At 42.9% G+C, this 18177-nt stretch overlaps 1 long non-coding RNA gene across 2 annotated transcripts; it reads left to right on the top strand.

The window, feature by feature from the left end:
• Positions 1-4135, top strand: LOC104210510 (uncharacterized). 2 transcript variants are annotated; one of them, XR_706907.2, is made up of 2 exons: positions 1-604; positions 3618-4135. It is a non-coding gene; the product is annotated as an uncharacterized lncRNA (long non-coding RNA). The 2 variants fall into 2 exon arrangements; XR_706906.2 differs by having other exon boundaries at positions 1-681.
• The last annotated feature ends 14042 nt before the right edge of the window (positions 4136-18177 follow it).

The following is an 18177-nucleotide window of genomic DNA, read 5'->3' as shown; positions in this document are numbered from 1 at the left end:
ACAGAGATCTGATCTGCCATTTTTCACGAAGAATAGACCCCCCCACAACCCCCAACGTCTTCTTCTTCAGTATTCACACCCAAAAAACCAAAAAAAAAACCCTAGGAAATCCCTACTTGAAAAATCAGGAGCTAACCTAGAGCTAGACCTGAAGCAGTGCCGCAGAACACACATAGAAGAGACCTCGTCCCCCGCTCGGTGGGTCTTCTGCTAAAGAAGGAAGCATCCATTTCCATGGTTGGCCGCTGAACCAAAAACGACCCCATCTCCACCTTTACACCACCATGAAAGACCCATAAACACCCATATTTTTAGCCATTTACAGCCATAAACACGACCTCCCCCACCTGAATTCTTTCTTCTTCGACAAAGAGGAACAATCCAACTAAATAAACCACAGAAGGTCAATGGGTTGCTTCGAATATACAGGGCAAGAAAACTATCATGTCTGGTTCTGAGAAGTTTGAGGAAGGCATAAAGAGTTTGAAAGTTGATTGTGATTATGCGTCTGAAACCTTTTGCGTTTGATGTTGTTCGTTTGCAAATCCGAGGTGCCGATTCGAGGTCCGTTGTTGAATTTTGTCGCGGTTCGGCAAGTTTTGAGGTCTGGATTGTAGTTCCGTCGAGGTTTTCATTTTGGTCCAGTGATTAATTTCGTTTTTTTGTGTGTGAAGATTCAGTGTAAGATTCACTTTCTTTCATTTGGTTTTGTTCTGATTACATGTTTCTGACTATGTGTTTTGTTTCTTCAGTAACCTGTGTGAAGAGTAGTGTTTTTCTTCGATTATTTGTTCTGATTTAGCTGTAGAATTTCTCTGTTAGAAGGTGTATAAATTGTATATTTTGTGAAAGTAGGAAGTTTTCCTAACTTAGTTGAATAGCGTGGAAGTAAAGTTAGTCCTAAACCATAGGATAAATTAATTTATGAATCTGTTAGTATGCTTTTAGACTCACTTTTAATCTATTATTGTGATTGTGTACACGTTAGCGTGACATAGTTACGATTCTAGAAATTAAAATCGGGGTATGCGTTCGCGCAACTTTGGGTGAAATAATCTTATTAATTAATAAAGCGTTATCAATTGTGGACACGTTCGCGTGATATGATTTTTGACGCACCAAACAAATAGGTACACGTGTGCGTGACCTGTTTTAAGATAATTTCTTAATCAAAAAAGGCAAATGCGCATAGGTTCTAAAATGAGTAATTAGACAATTTGATTAAGCCAAGTATGATCAAAGCGACCGTGCAAAAACCATGGAACCCACGAATGCCGAACATCTTCTCTCGGGTTAACAGAATTTCTTACTCGGATCTCTGTGTTCGCAGACCATAAATAAGAGTCAACTTCCTCGATTCGGGATTTTAAACCGGTGACTTGGGATACCATAAATTATCTCAAGTGGCGACTCTAATATCTAAATAAAATAATCCCGTTTCGATTGTCACTTAAATTGGAAACACTCCCTTATACCCCTCCTGGGTAGTAAAAAGAAAGTGTGACAGCTCTGGCGACTCTGCTGGGAGAAGAACCTAGAATCTCTGGTTTAGGGTTCAAGAATTTGAGCTTTTTAATATGACTTTATTTGGCTTTATTTATTGTTAATATTACTGTATTTTGTGAACCTTTTGTGCTAATTGTTGTTTATTTACAATTTCGATATTATTGAATTGTATTAAAATGCCTTCTTACGTCACCCCTCTGAGTCTTCTAAAAATGGTGCACACATTCGCATGACCCACTTTTTCTGTTAGAAGTTATACCAAATAGAACGAGGCTGGGCTAGCAACAAGGCCGGGTAGACTTTCGTGCTCCCGGTATGTTGCCCTCTCTTCGGCTTGAGTTGTCCGCTCGGGTAAGCCAGGTCTAGAACACAACCCCTGGTTTAAACCTATAATAACATAACCTCATGCCGGATACCTCGTAGGAACGTTTGTTTGCATTACATGCATTTGACTTAGGGGACTCAACAAAGGGGTTGGGTCCGTCTAGGGCAAGTGTACCCAAAAATAAAGACCATCCTGATGCATGTGCTACATATTGCATTTCTTCAAGAGTAAAAGGAGTCATTTGGCGGACCAATGATGGTTGAGGATAAATGAAAAAAAGGTGAAGTGTAAACAATAAAGCAAGTAGGGCCCAATTATTTTTTCTTTCACATTTGTTTTAAGAAAAAGACAAAACAAAAGACAAAAAAATTGAAAAAATCCAAAAAGAGTTTGCACTTTCCCATTATTTTTCAAAAAAAAGACAAAAAATATGTTTTCTCTAAATTAGCTGTTTCTTTTAATTCTCGCCCATATCCAATCTGCCCGAACTACGCGAACCTGATTGTCGACTCTCGGGGCGGGATACGTAGGCAACCCACATAGGGTCCGGTCTTCTAGTGAGTCTTAGGTTCTTGGCTTCGCGGGGTCTTAGCCAAATCTTGCATTTTTAGCCACTTTTAGCCACATAGGTTAATTGTAGAAGAATAGTCCCAATAATGTCTTGCATGTGTCCAACAGGAAGGGTTATTGTCTCACATAGCGTTCTAGGTCTTTAACTTTATTTGCTCTTAATTTTCTCATATAGGCCTACTTACCGGAGTTTGAGCATGTCAGACACCCCAGGACCATCCAGTCAGGATCACTCATTCAGGAGTTGCTTGTTGTAAATTGTGTGAATTGAGTTGTATCATTGGACTCCACTGTTGAAATATTTAGAGTTCAAGTTGAAATTCTATTGTCAAACTTCTTAATGCTGATGAAAGTTCTGTTGGGATCAGTCTTGATTGTGGGAGCATTGTTTTGTGATTTTAATTCAATCTATGAGCTATATTTGTAGGGCAATGTTTGAAAGTAAATCCTGCATTGTACACCAGTTATCTTTACGCTAAGACTTTCAAGTTCTAAAGCTTGTTTTGTTGAAGTTTGCCACTATTTGTGGAGAAGTTTTTGGAGTGAATTGATAGCTGAAAGTCTCCTAGTTTGAACTTGTTACCACCGGTTTCTAATAGTTGTCATTGAGTTTAATAGAGGGGCTTCAGTTGGACTAGAGATTGGGCAACTTGAATTGTGATTTGGTTGAGCATATAGTAAGCTAAATTTGCCAAAAATTTGTGTTAGTTGAGATTGTGCTTGAGTTCAGCAGTGATAGTCGAAATCTGGTTTTTACTACTAAAATGTTCTCCTTGTTGAATTGAGTGCTCTTGTTACATAACCTATTGTCCAGTTGGTTAGAATATGCTCATAGAAGTTGAAGGTTTGCTGGGCAATAATTTGCTGCTAGTTTCCTATTGCTGTAAAGAATTTCGTGCTTGATGCCCGCAGTCCTGTATTGTTCAGTTTCTGCTCAACAGTGTATTATCATCTAATGGCTTTCTTCTTAGCTCTGACAGTACAATTAGGTGGATTGTAACGTATTGACTTAGATTATTCTTCTACTTGGAGTGGTTTAATCTTTTAGTTGCTGCAGTCTTTTACATTGCAACATGTCTGGAGTTAGTTTTTCTAGCGTCCAAGTTCTCAAATTGGATGCACAATGGGCTTTTATACAAGTATTATTATACGTGTTTATTCAACATGTTTTAGCTGTAAATGTTGATCTCTACATGGTTGATCTTTTCCTAAGCAGCTGGAAAATTGAGAAGAACAACAGAATATTGGTGAAAATCTATATCTATACTGTGCTAAGTTTTGCATTTATCAACAAGGTTGCCATAGTTAGGAAAGAACAATGAGCTACCAGTAAGGTAAGATTTCCGCACTTCTTTTGTGGATTGATATTACTGCAGTTTTTCTGACCAGTTGAGGGAATTTGGCACAAGTTTTAGCTTCAGTTAACTCACCTGCAATGCTTCAGTTTATATGCCAACAATACACTACTGAAATTCAGGTTTTGAGCAGTCTTTTGAAAGCAAATTCTGCACTGTTCAGCTGCACATTGTCTGCACTTTGTGGTTATTCTGGTTGAAGCTGCTGCATATCTGTGCACAACCTACTAACTATGATCACTGTGAGAAGGGGCGTTAGATGATGTACAGAATTATATTTTTGTGAACATTTGTCACGTTAGTGATCATTATTGCTATATTCCATGTGTTAGAGTTGACTCGATTTCAGCTTTTACACAGAAGCACAAGTTAGTCTTTTTGTCTCTGTTATCATTTTTATATCTTTTCAAAATCCTTTTTGGTCATCATCTTTTGGTTGTAATTTGTAACAAATTGCAGTTGAGATGCTGATAATTGTTAGACGCATTAATCAGTTGTTGTTTTTAAAAACAAAACTAAAAAACTATAAAAAAAGAAAGAAAGAGATTTTGCGTTTCTATATTTCCGTTAGAAGTTTTCTTTAGAATGCTAATTCTAGGAATTAAAAAAAATTCATTTGAGGTGGTTTTCTTTAGAAAATTAATATTTATAACTCAAAATAAAAAATGATTTTTATATTTCCTTTAGTATATTTGTCACGACCCTAAATACTAGTCGTGATAGCGCCTATCACATTACTAGACAAGCCAACCAATCAATGAATCACAACCCTTTTTCCTTTAACAACAAGCCATTTTCTAACACAGGTTTCAGATACTCAATTCCATTATAAACGTTTAAAGCAATAGGAAATATGCGGAAGTTAAATAACAGGAAACTACACAGTCCCATAATCTGGTGTTACGAGTCTAGAGCCTCTAAATGTACAAGTCTGACTATCTAATACATAACAAGTCTAAAATGCGGGAAAAACAAGAATAAGAGAAAGAAAGCAAGGCTGCTGACGCCATGCAGCTACCTTGCAGTCTCCGACAAACTCTAACAATGCTAAGGACCCTCACTCTGTCGCTCGGGCAACTGGATCTGCACATAAGGTGCAGAGAGTAACGTGAGTACGCCAATTCAGTAAGTAATTAAAGTAAATAAGGTTTGAAAGTAGTGACGAACAATTAAAAATCATATAACTGAAGGAAATAATAGAATAACATGTCAATTTCACAGTTTAAAACCAGTTTCGTCGAAACCAAATCATCAAATTTCAGTTTAAACACTTGAAATCATATGCTTGGCAACTTTTCCAACAGAGGCTTATTTTAAAGAAGAGTGAAATCAGTAAGAATATCATAATTGGGCCCTTTGGGTAAGGTATCACTCAGAATATGGCCTCTCGGGCAGCCTCTCAGTCACTCGTGACTCAACTCTCGTCACTCAATACTTGCTCTCAGCACTCAGGCTTATTAATACCTCATAGTAATAGAAATCATAGTAACCGCTGCGGCATGCAGCCCGATCCGTAATTTATAGTCGACTATGCTCACTAGGGGTGTACAAACTACGGAGGGGCTCCTATAGCGCAAACGTCATATCGATGCGGCGCGCAGCCCGATCCAATACATATGTTGTTGCGGCCTGCATCCCGATCCAATATATATATCACTGCGACGTGCAGCCCGATCCAATATATATATCACTGCGGCGTGCAGCCTGATCCATAATATATATACATACAATATCCTCACTATTAGTTTCTCAATCTCTCTCAGTCATTAACCTCATAGCCTCCCGGGCACAACAATAGAAATTAGGGAACTCAGCCCAAACAGTCCTCACAATTAGAAGTGGAGTGATAAAACCAGTTTTAAATATTTAAACAGGTAAAACATGACTGAGGATATGCTTTCAACAAGTAAAGTGAGGAAAAACAGTAAAAATGCCCCTAAGGGTCTTTACAGGTCGGCGCAAGGCCCCAAACACGACTTACAACCCATAATATAGTATAAATAGCTAAAGTACGGAATATCATAAGGCTCCAAATCAAATACGCTTTAATAGTCGCTATGGGACAGACCAAGTCACAATCCCTACCGGTGCATGCCCACACGCTTGTTACCTAGCATGTGCGTCACCACATTTATCAAAACAAGTCAAATACCAGGGTTTGAACCCTCATTTCCAGATTTACAAAGGTTACTTACCTCAAACCGGTGAAAATACTACTCCGCGTCACCTTTTCCTCTCGAATCGACCTCCACTTGCATCGAATATATCCAAAATCAGAATCACAACGTCAAAATATGCTAAGGGAACGAAGCCCAAGCAAAAACAATCAAATAATAACAAAAATCCCGAAATTACCAAAACCAGACCCCCGAGCCCACATCTCGAAACTCGATAAAAATCACATCAACGAAATCCTTATCCTCCCATGAGTCTATACATATCAAGAACACTGAAATCGGAGTCCAAATGACCCCTCAAATCCCCATTTAAAGGTCTCTTAATCTCAAGCCCTAATCCCCAATTTTTCTTCCTTAATCTCCGCTAAAACCATGATTAAATAATGGAAAAATGATCTTAAACCCAAGTAATTAAGCTTAGTGAACTTACCCAACTGATATCCTTTGATTCTTCTCAAAATCCTATGCCTTAGCCTCTTTCCCGTCTTTAAAAATGGAGCATTTTGCAAAAATTCGCGAAGAAAACAATATATACCTTCTGGCCAGGGATTTTCGCATCTGCGATCCCATAGTCGCTTTTGCGATACCGCATATGCAGTTTTTCCTCTGCTTTTGAGGAAATCACTTAAGCTCCCCTTTTTGCATCTGCAGTCAACTTTCCGCATCTGCGCCATCGCAGATGCGGTACTCCAACCGCTTCTGCGGTTCCTGACACTTCTCCAAATTCCGCTTCTGCGGTCAGCCTTCCGCTTATGCGGCGTCACACCTATGGTCCCCAATCCGCAGGTGCGGAAATACCAGAAGCAGCAACTTCAGCAGCTATAACAAAGTCCAAACTTCTCCGTTAACAATCCGAAATCACCCCGAGGCCCTCGGGACCTAACCAAAAGCAAAAACATATCCTAATACCGTATTCAAACTTTTACCAATCTTCAAAACCTCGAACAACATCGAATCAACCTAAACACATCAGATTCAAGCCAAATTTTCTAAAATCTTCCGAATTTCGCTTTAGATAAAAAACCCAACCAAACCACGTCTGAATGACCTGAAATTTTGCACGCACATCCCAAATGACTCAACGGAACTACTGCAACACTTGTAATTCCATTCCGACCACTATATCAAAATCTCACCCACTAACCGGGAATCGTCAAAATATCAACTTCGTCAATTCAAGCTTAAATCTACTCCGAACCTCCGAAACTCATTACAATCATCCTCCTAAGTCATAAATCACCTCTCAAAGCTAACCGAACCATAGGAACTCACATCCGAGCCATCTAACACATAAATCAATATCCGGTTGACTTTTCCAACTTAAGCTTCCTTAAAAGAGACTAATTGTCTCAAACCATACCAAAATCATTCCGAATTTGATCCGACCAACCTGATACCTCAAAACATGGATAACGAAGCATAAAGAAGCAGAAATGGGGGAAATGGAGTGGTAACTCATGAGACGACTGGCCGGGTCGTCACAATATTGATACTAAAAATTCAAACAAAAAAAAAACAAAAAAAGAATTTTCATTTGATACCTCTTTAGAAGTTTTCTTTAAGATATCAATTCCAAAAATCAAAAAAAGATTTTCTTTTGAGGTTCTTCTTTAGGAAATAATAAAAACAGAAAAAAGTATTCTTTTTATTTTCACTAGAACGTTAGGACATTATATATAGAAACAAAAAAGCATACTTTATCGTTTGTTTAATCTTTAGAATTTTTCCCTTAGGTAATCAAAACTGAAATCCAAAAATATATATATTTTTTATTTCTCGTCTCAAAATCTTTCTTCAGGATATCAAATGAAAATTCAAAATATTTTTCTTTGGTTTATTCTTTAGATTTCCTTCCTAAGAAAAGAAACAAAAAATATTTTTCTCTTCTAGGTTGTTTTCCTTAATAATTTATCATAGATTATCTGTTTCAAAAAATATATGCTCGTTTAAGATTGAGTTTAGAATAGAATATAGAACATTAAGTCTATAAAATTCAAAAAAAAAAATATTTGCTTCTTTTATTTCTCTTTTCTCATAAGAATAGTCATTAAAGTAAAAAAAGAAAAAGAGAACGTTAGTTTGTTTACTTTATTCCCGATATTCCTGAACTACGTAAAGATCTGATTCATGCGGCGTCATGATACGTAGGAAACCTACATAGGGTTCGATCGAATCATTTTTTTTATTAATTAAAAAACAAAAAAAAAAGAAAAAAAAAAGAAGAATGAAGTTGTGGGACGTGAGAAATGAGAGTAAAGAAATGAGCGATAAGTAGAAGAAAAAAAGAGGAAGGAAAATGGGCAAGCCAAGAAGTGCTAGAAAAGAAAGAAAAGAGAAGATTGAAATGAATAAATATTGGGATGATTCCAAGTGACCTTGTGACCCTCGAAGTCATTCTAGAACCGTTAATTATTGCTAGGTGCATTGCACGCAATGTGATATTTTTAGCTATTAAATGCCCTAATGCTAACAGGATGACCCCATTTTGTTCCTTTTGTTATCTTCATTGAGCAGAAGGGTGGTTGGTTTGTGATTTTTAAGTAACTCATCCATACAACACAAGGTCAAAGAGCAAGGTAGCCATGACTAGCAAAGACTTGGACACAGGGGTTATTGATCCGCCTAAGGAGATTGTTGAGTCAGAATCTGAGTTGAAAGAAGAAGTCTTAAGGTTGAAAGGACAAATAGCCAAAATATACCAAGCCTAGATTAGTAGGCGTCCTCCATCATTATTTTCCACTAACTACCCTGAAAGCCTTGTCACCATTCCGCCACTGTCACAAATCCAAATTCCCACTGCAGATGATATCTGCCCACAACCTTTTCACACTCCACCCACCAAAATCACCTCATATCTCGCTCCTTTGACCACTAATGTTTTTATAGCTCATCCACCAGCTACCTTTCCTCGATCCTCTAGCGAGACTCTGTTCACAATCCCCTATGCCCCACATTGTGCTCTAGAACCAACTTTCAAGGTCTCTGATCCATACTCTCACACTTCTAATTTTGAACCTCCCGGTAAAACTGAAAAGCTTGTTAAGATGGTGGAGCAAGATGAGATATCCAGGAAGGTGAAAATCTTAGAGCAGTCTTTAAGAACACATGCAAGGAATAGGGAGCCAGATGACCGTGTCTTACAAAGACTTGTGCTTATGTCTCGGCATCATATTGCCTGCTGGGCTTAAGATGCCAAAGTTTGATTTGTATGACGAGCATGGAAATTCAGTAGCCTATCTGAGGTGTTATTGAAACAAAATGAGAGGTGTTGGCAGGAAAGATGAGTTGTTAATGGTGCATTTTAGTGAGAGACTGACTAGGGCAGCCTTGGAATGGCATACTCATCAAGATGGTAGTAAGTGGCATGCATGAGGTGGCCTTGCTCGAGATTTTGTTCGGCACTATCAGTACAATGTAGACATTATCCCAGACCGCTCCTCCTTATCTCGGATGGAAAATAAACCCAAGGAAGGCTTTAGGGAGTTTTGGTTCAGATGGAACGAACAAGTTGCTCGAGTCAGTTCTCTGATTAGTAGGAAAGATGTTGTTGAGTCCCGCCAACGATAGGATCTAGTGGGCATTCCTACTAAACGCTTTCAGCCTCAATACCGACCCCATGAACATCCCCAAACTTCACATAATCCACCCCAGCATTATCCTCCGGACAACATCCGGCCATCTGTCCAACCGCTAGGTCACTCCCTAGGGTGAGCACGACATCCCAAAGTTCTCGTGTGCCTTCACAGCATTTTCGAGCATCCAACAACCCTAGAAAACTAGGGCATGGAGGGAAACAAAGGCAAAGAAATAGTTTCACGCCAATCGATAATCCTATACAAGCCTATTTGAAAAGTTAAAACACTCTAGCCTGATTGAGCCGCTCCTCGCTATACTCCGGACCCATATGCAAAAGGTTTTGATCCTACTGTTCGGTGCATGTACCACTCTAATGTCCAAAGTCATAGCATTGAAGATTGTCGTGCTTTGAAAAGGGAAATAGAAAGAATGATTCAAGGGATGATTGTGATCCAGGATAGTGACACCCAATATATCGCGCAAAATCCTTTACCTGCACATGATGATGCACACATTGTGGGGATGATGCATGGTGACAAGGAGCATGAGAATTCTCTTGAGAACTTGCTGACTGAAGTTAATGATATTGAAATTGGTAATGGTCATGGTAATATTGATGTGGAACTCAATGGCTAAGATGTCAAGCTTGGTAATTGGAAAGACGCTCCTTTCTTGGTTAGCCTGGGAGGAGTCTTGGTGGTTCATTTCTGTTGTCCGGGTTATTTTAGGGTTGTAATCTGGATATTGTCTTGTGCCTCAAACCTTTCTATCCTTTTTATTTTGTCTAGTTCGTTCAGTCGTAGTAACTTGTTTAGTGTTATCTAGGTTTGTTCCAGGGTTGTAACCCTAGTTTAGTTTGCTTGTTTTGTTGTTCAAATCCTTTCACCGTCTGTCTAATGCAATTTTCTGTTTTCTGTTATTTGTAGTCATTTTTTGTTGCGTCCTCTTTGTATGCGGCGAAATCAAAAGACTTGATTTCTCGCTGTCGAGACATTTCGGAAGCATGCCTCGGGACCCCGACGGCGGGAGGCCGTGACCGAGTTCCCGACTTCGGGGCTCATCGATACCCGACTCCGACGAAATGAAGACCGAAGCCAGGACAGAGGGGGAAGCCCCCAAGGCACATGGCTACGTCTGACAAGACTGGCCTATCCAGAGTTTATGCTGAGGCATCACGTCAAGCCATCCCATCTCCGGACTTTATAATTAATCTCCACATACTTGTAGCCAAGTCTCTCCTCCTATATAAAGGGGACTCACCATATCTTGTAAAGGGCTGATGTTGCTCCATTTCTCCACAAATGCAATAATATCTCTCTCTCTCTCTCTTTTTTCTCCTATTTTGCTTGTTCTCGCTGGCCCGAGGCTGCTTTAATATCTATTGTCTTCTTACTTGTTTCATGCTATACTATGCAACACTGGCCATAAAGAGCCTCGCTTGATCGCATCCTTAATTTTTATCCTATTCCCGGTTGCCCCTGATAGCTCGAGCCTGATTTGAATCCAGACCCCGAGGTCCTTATCGACTCGCTTTGCATCCGGGCAATAGGCCCCTTCAATTTGATTACTGTCTCGTTTTAGCTCGCATTTCATCATTATACCACATGCTCTTAGCATCAACTGCTCTAACAACTAGCTCAGGAATAGATCACATATTTTTAGAATCCTATTAACAAATTTGATTGTTATTACCATTTTCACAGTAAATAGTTTGGCGCCCACCGTGGGGCTAAAAATAATAGTGATTATTTTCTTGCTAGTTTCGTCACACAAACACACATTATCTTTCACATCTTTTCTTGTCCAAGATCTTTGATTTTAGGTTAATGTCCGGCTCGGTAAACAAAATCGAGAACGACTACCCCGAAAATCATGGCGAAAACAACATGGCTGCTCCAGAGGTTGGAGCGACACCGCAGGACCCCGATAACGCATTCGGATCGATTCAAGCGGACGCGGGCTTGCAAGGCGCGCAATAGGTCGACGAAGCCTCGCGCAGCAATGATAGCATACAACGCATTGACTGACAGAAAGCTCAGAAAACCCTGGCTCGGGCAGAACAAAAAGGCAGTCTTCATGTTATTTTCGAAATATTGCAGGTACGGTAGTTGGCTATCGCTCAGCTGCAAAGTCGCTCGGAGACTCCCAATGTAGTAGCTCCAGAAACATCTCCTTACGATGAGCTAGTACCCGAGAGATCAAGTAACGACAGATCGGGAACTAACCCCGCCGCAGTGAGGATGCTTGGGAATCCCTTTGAAAGGATCAAATTAGGTTCGTGGAAGCTCTTACAGCAACCGTCTCCCGAGGAAACGGTCCCGGGACTCGCTTCACAGAAATCAGGAACGCCGAAACCCCTTAGGCGCGTTAGGACCTCAGATCCCTACGGGCACACCACCACTTACGTGTGCTCAATCAAAGGCAGCGACCTCCAAGATGAAGAGTTTGAACCCGTCTCGTTGAGGAAGTTCGAAGAAACTCTCTAGAAAGAAACCATGACGCATTGCCACTGCCTGGCACCTGACCTCACAGACTCGTTTACCATACCGGTGTGGTCCCCCATAGAAGCACGCGCCAATGCCATCAAAGCAGTACCGAGAGGGCCCGATACCCCTAGGGTCGAACGAAGAAGAAATGAAATACCGGGGGAAGCCGCACCCCATTCCCCGATAGGACGAATGAGATCGCTCCCAGTTTCGGATGATCGGGCAACACAGGCCTTCACCCGAAGCCTGAACAAAGCATGCCTGATGACTTCGGGTCATTTCAAGCAAAACCTGATCAGATATCCAGCCGAGGTCTGGTTGGATGCCCACACCCGGCACCAGCCACAAACCGGGGCCGTGGACAACCGTCCGGGAACCTCCTCAGGTTTGGTATATCCAAGCAGACTCCCGACAAAGAAGATGATGCCAAACGGATAGAGATATCATCCATGTGTTGCGAATGGAAGGAACGACTCGAGATACAACCTACCTCGCAACAACCGGGGAATATACCCAAAGGACACCCTTGCATCCAAGGAAAGGGACGCCGAGACTTCGCCTCGGCCTCGTATTAACGCGTTGGTAACCCCCTCTCTCATTTGACCTATTTCAAATAAAACATGTGTTCATGAGTATAGGTGGTTTGATCAATTATACCAACGATGTCAGGCCAAAGCCAATGGGGCAGTTCGGACTAACGAGCCAAATCGCTCCCATATCTCGAACCTTTGATGGATTCCAGACGCCGATCGCCACAACAATTAGGAAGGCCACTCCCTCTATACAACACGCCTAAGCTCAGGCTGGAATGCCGATCCCACAAAACATGGACGTTCCATTCAAATTACAGCAGGCACACCGCCCGGAGGCGACTTCGACCACAATCCGCCAAAGGGATGAAACTCCACGACAGAGGTGGGACTAAAGTATTCGACAAAGAGCTACACGCGGCGAGAGGAAATCCCTCACCATATGACCTATCGCCGGCACCAATGCCTCCACCCTCGAAGGGATCAGAGGGTAAGCAGAACCACATCTTCGGCCAAGCCTGGTTGAACATAACAGAAGAATGTATTAGGGCTCACGCCTCGAAACATCACCTACACATCCCGCAGCAGGGAAGAACTACTCTACTCCATTGTTGTTTCTTTTCTTTTGCTAACCTATATGCAAGCAGTCAGCCAAGGCATTCATAAGTTCTAACTCCGCTCGGAGATCCGAGGCCTCTGTGGGGCCCGCCGTGCTCTCTTCCCTCGACCGGACTTCCAACCTAAAGAGGGTCCCGCCGAAAAGATTATTAGCAGAGCAGCATACCCCCCAGAAGAGGATCCGACCAAATTGTGGGCCTTTCTTCTACAGTCAAGCTTAAACAAACTCGTTGTGACGTTCTCTTAAAGTCACTGTCTCCCGGAAGGGCCAGTAAATGGTAGGCTAAGTTTCAAAACAGAATCATGTAAATGGATTAGATGATCAGAGGAGCCACACCCATGCGGGCCAAGCTCACAGAAACGAGCCAACATGTATTTACAGCGTATATTTATGCCAACAATAAAGAATATCTTTTCGGCATTTTGTACTTCCAAAAAGGCGATTTCAACATACTCGCAGCAAATGATTCTCCATCGAATTCGTCCCGATATACTCAGAGACTTAGCATCATCAATTCGACAACTTACGCGACCGTAGGGTCGAAACTCCGAGATCATCAAACCCCTACAAGGAAACTCCGAGCTCACGAGAAGAGGTCTTCAAGCTCAAACAAACTCAATGACTCGGAGACTGCCGTTAATCGCCATATGCTGGAAAACCCGAAACTGTAAGACCCCTAGCGGGCAGCCTCAGGGTAACCAGATCTATTCTACATGACAAACTGTAAGACCTCAACAGGCATGACAAACTGTAAGACCTCAATAGGCATGGCAAACTGTAATATCTCAACAAGCATGAAAATCCCGAAGTTTAGGCTGTACTTCGTATTTGTAAGAATCCCTAAAGGGCATACCCTCGATGTAGATGCCTAAACTATCACTTGGGATTAAAAATGGCTACAGCCAAACGCATATGACTACGGTCAAAACGGCTGATACAACCAAAATAACGCGACTCAGGGACGCCCGACTGTCGCTAAAATCGCAGGCCACTACTCCGAATACACTTCGGAAAGAACCGATTAAAATAGGCTTCCCTAAATAGGCAAAACGAGCTCTGACCATGTCATCTCCAAACTGCAAGAGCATCGATCTACTCGACCTACGACTATGAACCTTACGAGGTGCTTGAAACATCGCCGAAAATGACTTGAAATCAAGGTTCCTCTGGAACCGACGACGGGTGAGGCAAAAATACTCTAAAAAGACCTTAACGAGCGGAAACAAAGCCTACAAAAAAGCCCACATGCAAAAATACTGTAATAGCCATTGTTGCTAGCTAAGCAAGCCTACGGGCCTCATATTGAAAGGTCTCTACGACCAAACAGCGTAAGAGCCATTGTCGCCAGCTAAACATTTTGACAACTTGAGGATTAAAATGAGCTCGAATCGTAACCCGATTCGGAGATCGGATCCAAAATAGTTAACTATGCAAGCCTCTGGTCCACATACTGAAAGGTCTCAACGACCAAACGACATAAAGTGCCACTGTCGCTGGCCAGGAAATCGAGGAAATTTAAGGGTCGATTATAGTTCGAATTGCAACGCGACTAGGAGACTGGACCCTAAAACTGCAATACGCCTAAGGGTATGGCATATGTGCCACTATCGCCGGCCAGGAAATTGAGGAAATTTAAGGGTTGATTACAGCTCAAATCGCAATGCGACTCGGAGACTGGATTCGAAAACTGCAAACGCCTAAGGGCATGACATAAGTGCCACTATCGCTGGCCGAGTAAACCTCTGGGCTACGTGCCCGCAAGGTCGCTTCGACCCAGAGCACAAAGGGCCATCATCATCCACCCATGCAGGCAGGGAAGAGCTTGAGGGTCAATTGAAGCTCCATCACAATGCGACTCGAAGAATAGACCCAAAACAGTTGGAACGGCAAATGCCCAAGGGCAAGAGATAAAAACGATTACTACCTGCCCGTACGGGCACAAAAAATTTGAGGACAAGAAGGCTCGAGCCGAATCCCGACTCGGAGACTAAGCCTAAACAACTGGGCCAAGCACGGAGGCCCCAGCACCAACTCGCGCCAATGATCGCACTTAAAAGCCCCCGGGTGTGTCCAATCCGTTCTGGACCTATGAGGATCTCGCCAAACACCAAAACTAGCCTGCCCGATCGAAAGCAACAACAGAAAAAGGCATGCCCTACGTACATCAGAGACAAAGCGACAAAATGGCAATCTCTAGTGCGACTAAACAACAAAGTCTACACCTTGTGCTAAAGGGCTACATCTTGTCAAACTCGCCCTCCGCAACGTCTATAAGAAGTGACCGAGCGTCACGCTCATCCGCCCTCACTCGAGCTATTTCCTGTAAGAGAACGAAGCCCCTTGCACCGACCTCCTCGAGTACCTCTCTTTGGGATTTACAACGAACATATTCCTCGATCCTCTTCTCCCGGCCGAGGGCTCACTTCAGTTCAGTTTGGGCATCAACAACATTCTTCATACGAATCGCCATCTCACGATCAGCCTTGGTTTGGCTTAATGCCGCTTCTGCCCGGGCATCAATTATCTCAGCTCTAACCTTCGAGAGATCAGATTTATGTTTCCCAATCATATCCTCTTGAACTTTGGCGCTGTCATAAGTCAAGCGGAGTTGGACCTCGAAGGCAGGAACCTTGGCCGAGGCACTCATCTCCTCCAAAGTTTGAGCCTGCACTTGAGCTTTTAGCTCCCCGCAAGCAACTCTGACTCGGTTGATGTCGCCTTTGAGGTACTCCAAGGCCTCCACCTTTCTTTGCAACTAATACGACAAAAGGGGTTAGCCCTAATGTTAGAAAGGAACAAAACATGTACTACCGGAAGTTACCTATTCCATCAAATAGCTCTCATAGTTTGAGCCCCGGTACGTCTCATATCGCCAATGCTTTAGCTCAACTTCCTTCTCCTCACTAAGGATCCTAAAGGATTCGCCCTCATCCAGAATTTTCTGAAGCTTGGCCCCTTGACGGAGCAGCTCAGACCTAAGCCTATCACAGGCCTGCACAAGGAAGGTTCAATAGAGGGAGAAGGACACAGGGCACAGGGAAACTGTACATAAACTCACCACAAAGTGAAACCGACAGACTTCCTCAAAGTCGGAACATACTCCTGTTGATCTTGCCCCCACGCCCCCAGAAGAATCGACCTCAGGCATGGCGTATCCGCTCAAAGGAACCGCCGGCAGGGAATAAGGCACTCCAGGAGCAGCGGACCCGGGTGACGCCCTTTCCTCAGAAATGTGAGCCCTACCAGCACCACTAAAGGCTCCATCACACCGCGGGTGCATCATCCTAAGGAACTGCCTGATATTTGAAAATGGCAAATCCATCACAAATGGAAGGGTAAATATTATATCAAGTATACAAAGGCAAGGCAAAGGCAACATACACACATACCTTGGTACTGCGCTCCCTATCCGGTACGAAGTACAGCTCGCCACCTGTGTTCGTCGCAGGACAAATTGGTCACCAGCTTCCGGACCCAGCCGGGCAGATCATGGACTTCACCTGGCGTCCACGAGGTTGTTGCAACTATAGAGACAACATTATTACTCAGCTAATTTTTGCTATAGGCAAAATCTGAAAAAGTTCCAAACGCCTCACTCACGTGCATAATTCCACCCTTCAAGATATAGCAAAAATTCCACAGGGATAATGTCAGTCGTCCGGACTCGGATAAACCAACTGGCCCACTCTCGACCCCACTCTCCTCGTCATCAATAATAAAGGGCGTGGACGAACGACACCTCAGAGTTAGCAGGCCTCGATGATGAAAGGGCCGATATAGCCTGACAAAGTGATCAAGCATGAATTCAAGCCCGACCTTATCCGTGAAGAATCTCATCATCAACGTCATTCGCCAAAACGATGGATGAATCTGTGCCAGGGTAACCCGATACTTCAAGAAAAAATCAAGCATAACCCTATAAGGGGGGCCAAATGCGAAAGGGAATAGGTATACGCTCAAGAATCCATTGGTGTAGTCCGCAAAGCCCTCATCTGGGGAAAGCACCTGCAGTGTTATCCCCTCGCTCCACCCGCAGTATCTCATCGCCATCTCAAGGTGTTCCTCTCTTATCACGGGCACCGTCTCCAGAGTGAACTCCCTTGGTTCCTGAGCACCGGGAGCAGCACCCCCCATCCTCTGCCGGATCGGCCCCAAAGTGGTTTCCATGACTATGGTGAAACTAATAGGTCAAAGCAAGGGCGCGCACCAACACCTTTTACGCCTAAAGAGATGAAATACCCTGTGCCAAAGCAGAAAAGCGGCTATCATAAAATAGTGAAGTCTCGCGAAAAAATCGAAGCCGCCACACATATATGCGAGAAGCGGCAATGACTCGCCTGCCTGAGACGAGCCCCGGGAAGCCAATAGCCTCGGTACGGATTGACGGGTCAATACCCGATCTAGAAAGCATCCTCTAATGAGAAGTCAAGACTCGAGGGGCCGTTCGTATTATCTCCGAGCTCAAGATAACACTCTGCATCAAGAACCCCCGGCCTAAAGAAGTCGGACTTTGAGAAGTTTTAAATGCCAACACTTGACGCAAGGCAAGTACAAGGTCTCATGATCATATCTTTTTAAAAAGAGGAATAAACACAGGAAGCTCCGATCACGAAAGCTCCACGAAGGTCCGAGGAAGCGCCCAAATACAGGCAAACTTCTCAGCAGAAGTCTATCCTATACATTCTAAAGGGGCTATCTACATCAAGATCAATAGGGGCCCCGGGTACCCGAAGATGACCTTCATCCAGGGTAACATTCCGAAAGCCCCAGAATTCGACACATGATCTTCATACAACTCGGAGGGCCTCGATAGCTTGGACCTATCAAATAAATTCAAGATTGGTCTGAAGTACGACGATGGGTTAGGAAGAGAGCCATGCCGATCAGCAGAAGACCGGGACGAACGCCCATGCCCAAACCCGATATCAGCAGCCAACAAACAAAAGAAAGTGTTCAAAGGTCCTCGAAGGGAATGAGAGCATACAGAAACAAAGCAAAGTTCGAACGCAGAAGTCAGAGGTATATTCTTATTC

Source organism: Nicotiana sylvestris, chromosome 5 (assembly GCF_000393655.2).
Source record: "Nicotiana sylvestris chromosome 5, ASM39365v2, whole genome shotgun sequence".
NCBI classification, from domain to species: domain Eukaryota; kingdom Viridiplantae; phylum Streptophyta; class Magnoliopsida; order Solanales; family Solanaceae; genus Nicotiana; species Nicotiana sylvestris.
The sequence above is the reverse complement of the archived record's forward strand: the minus strand, read 5'-3'. Positions and strand labels throughout refer to the sequence as shown.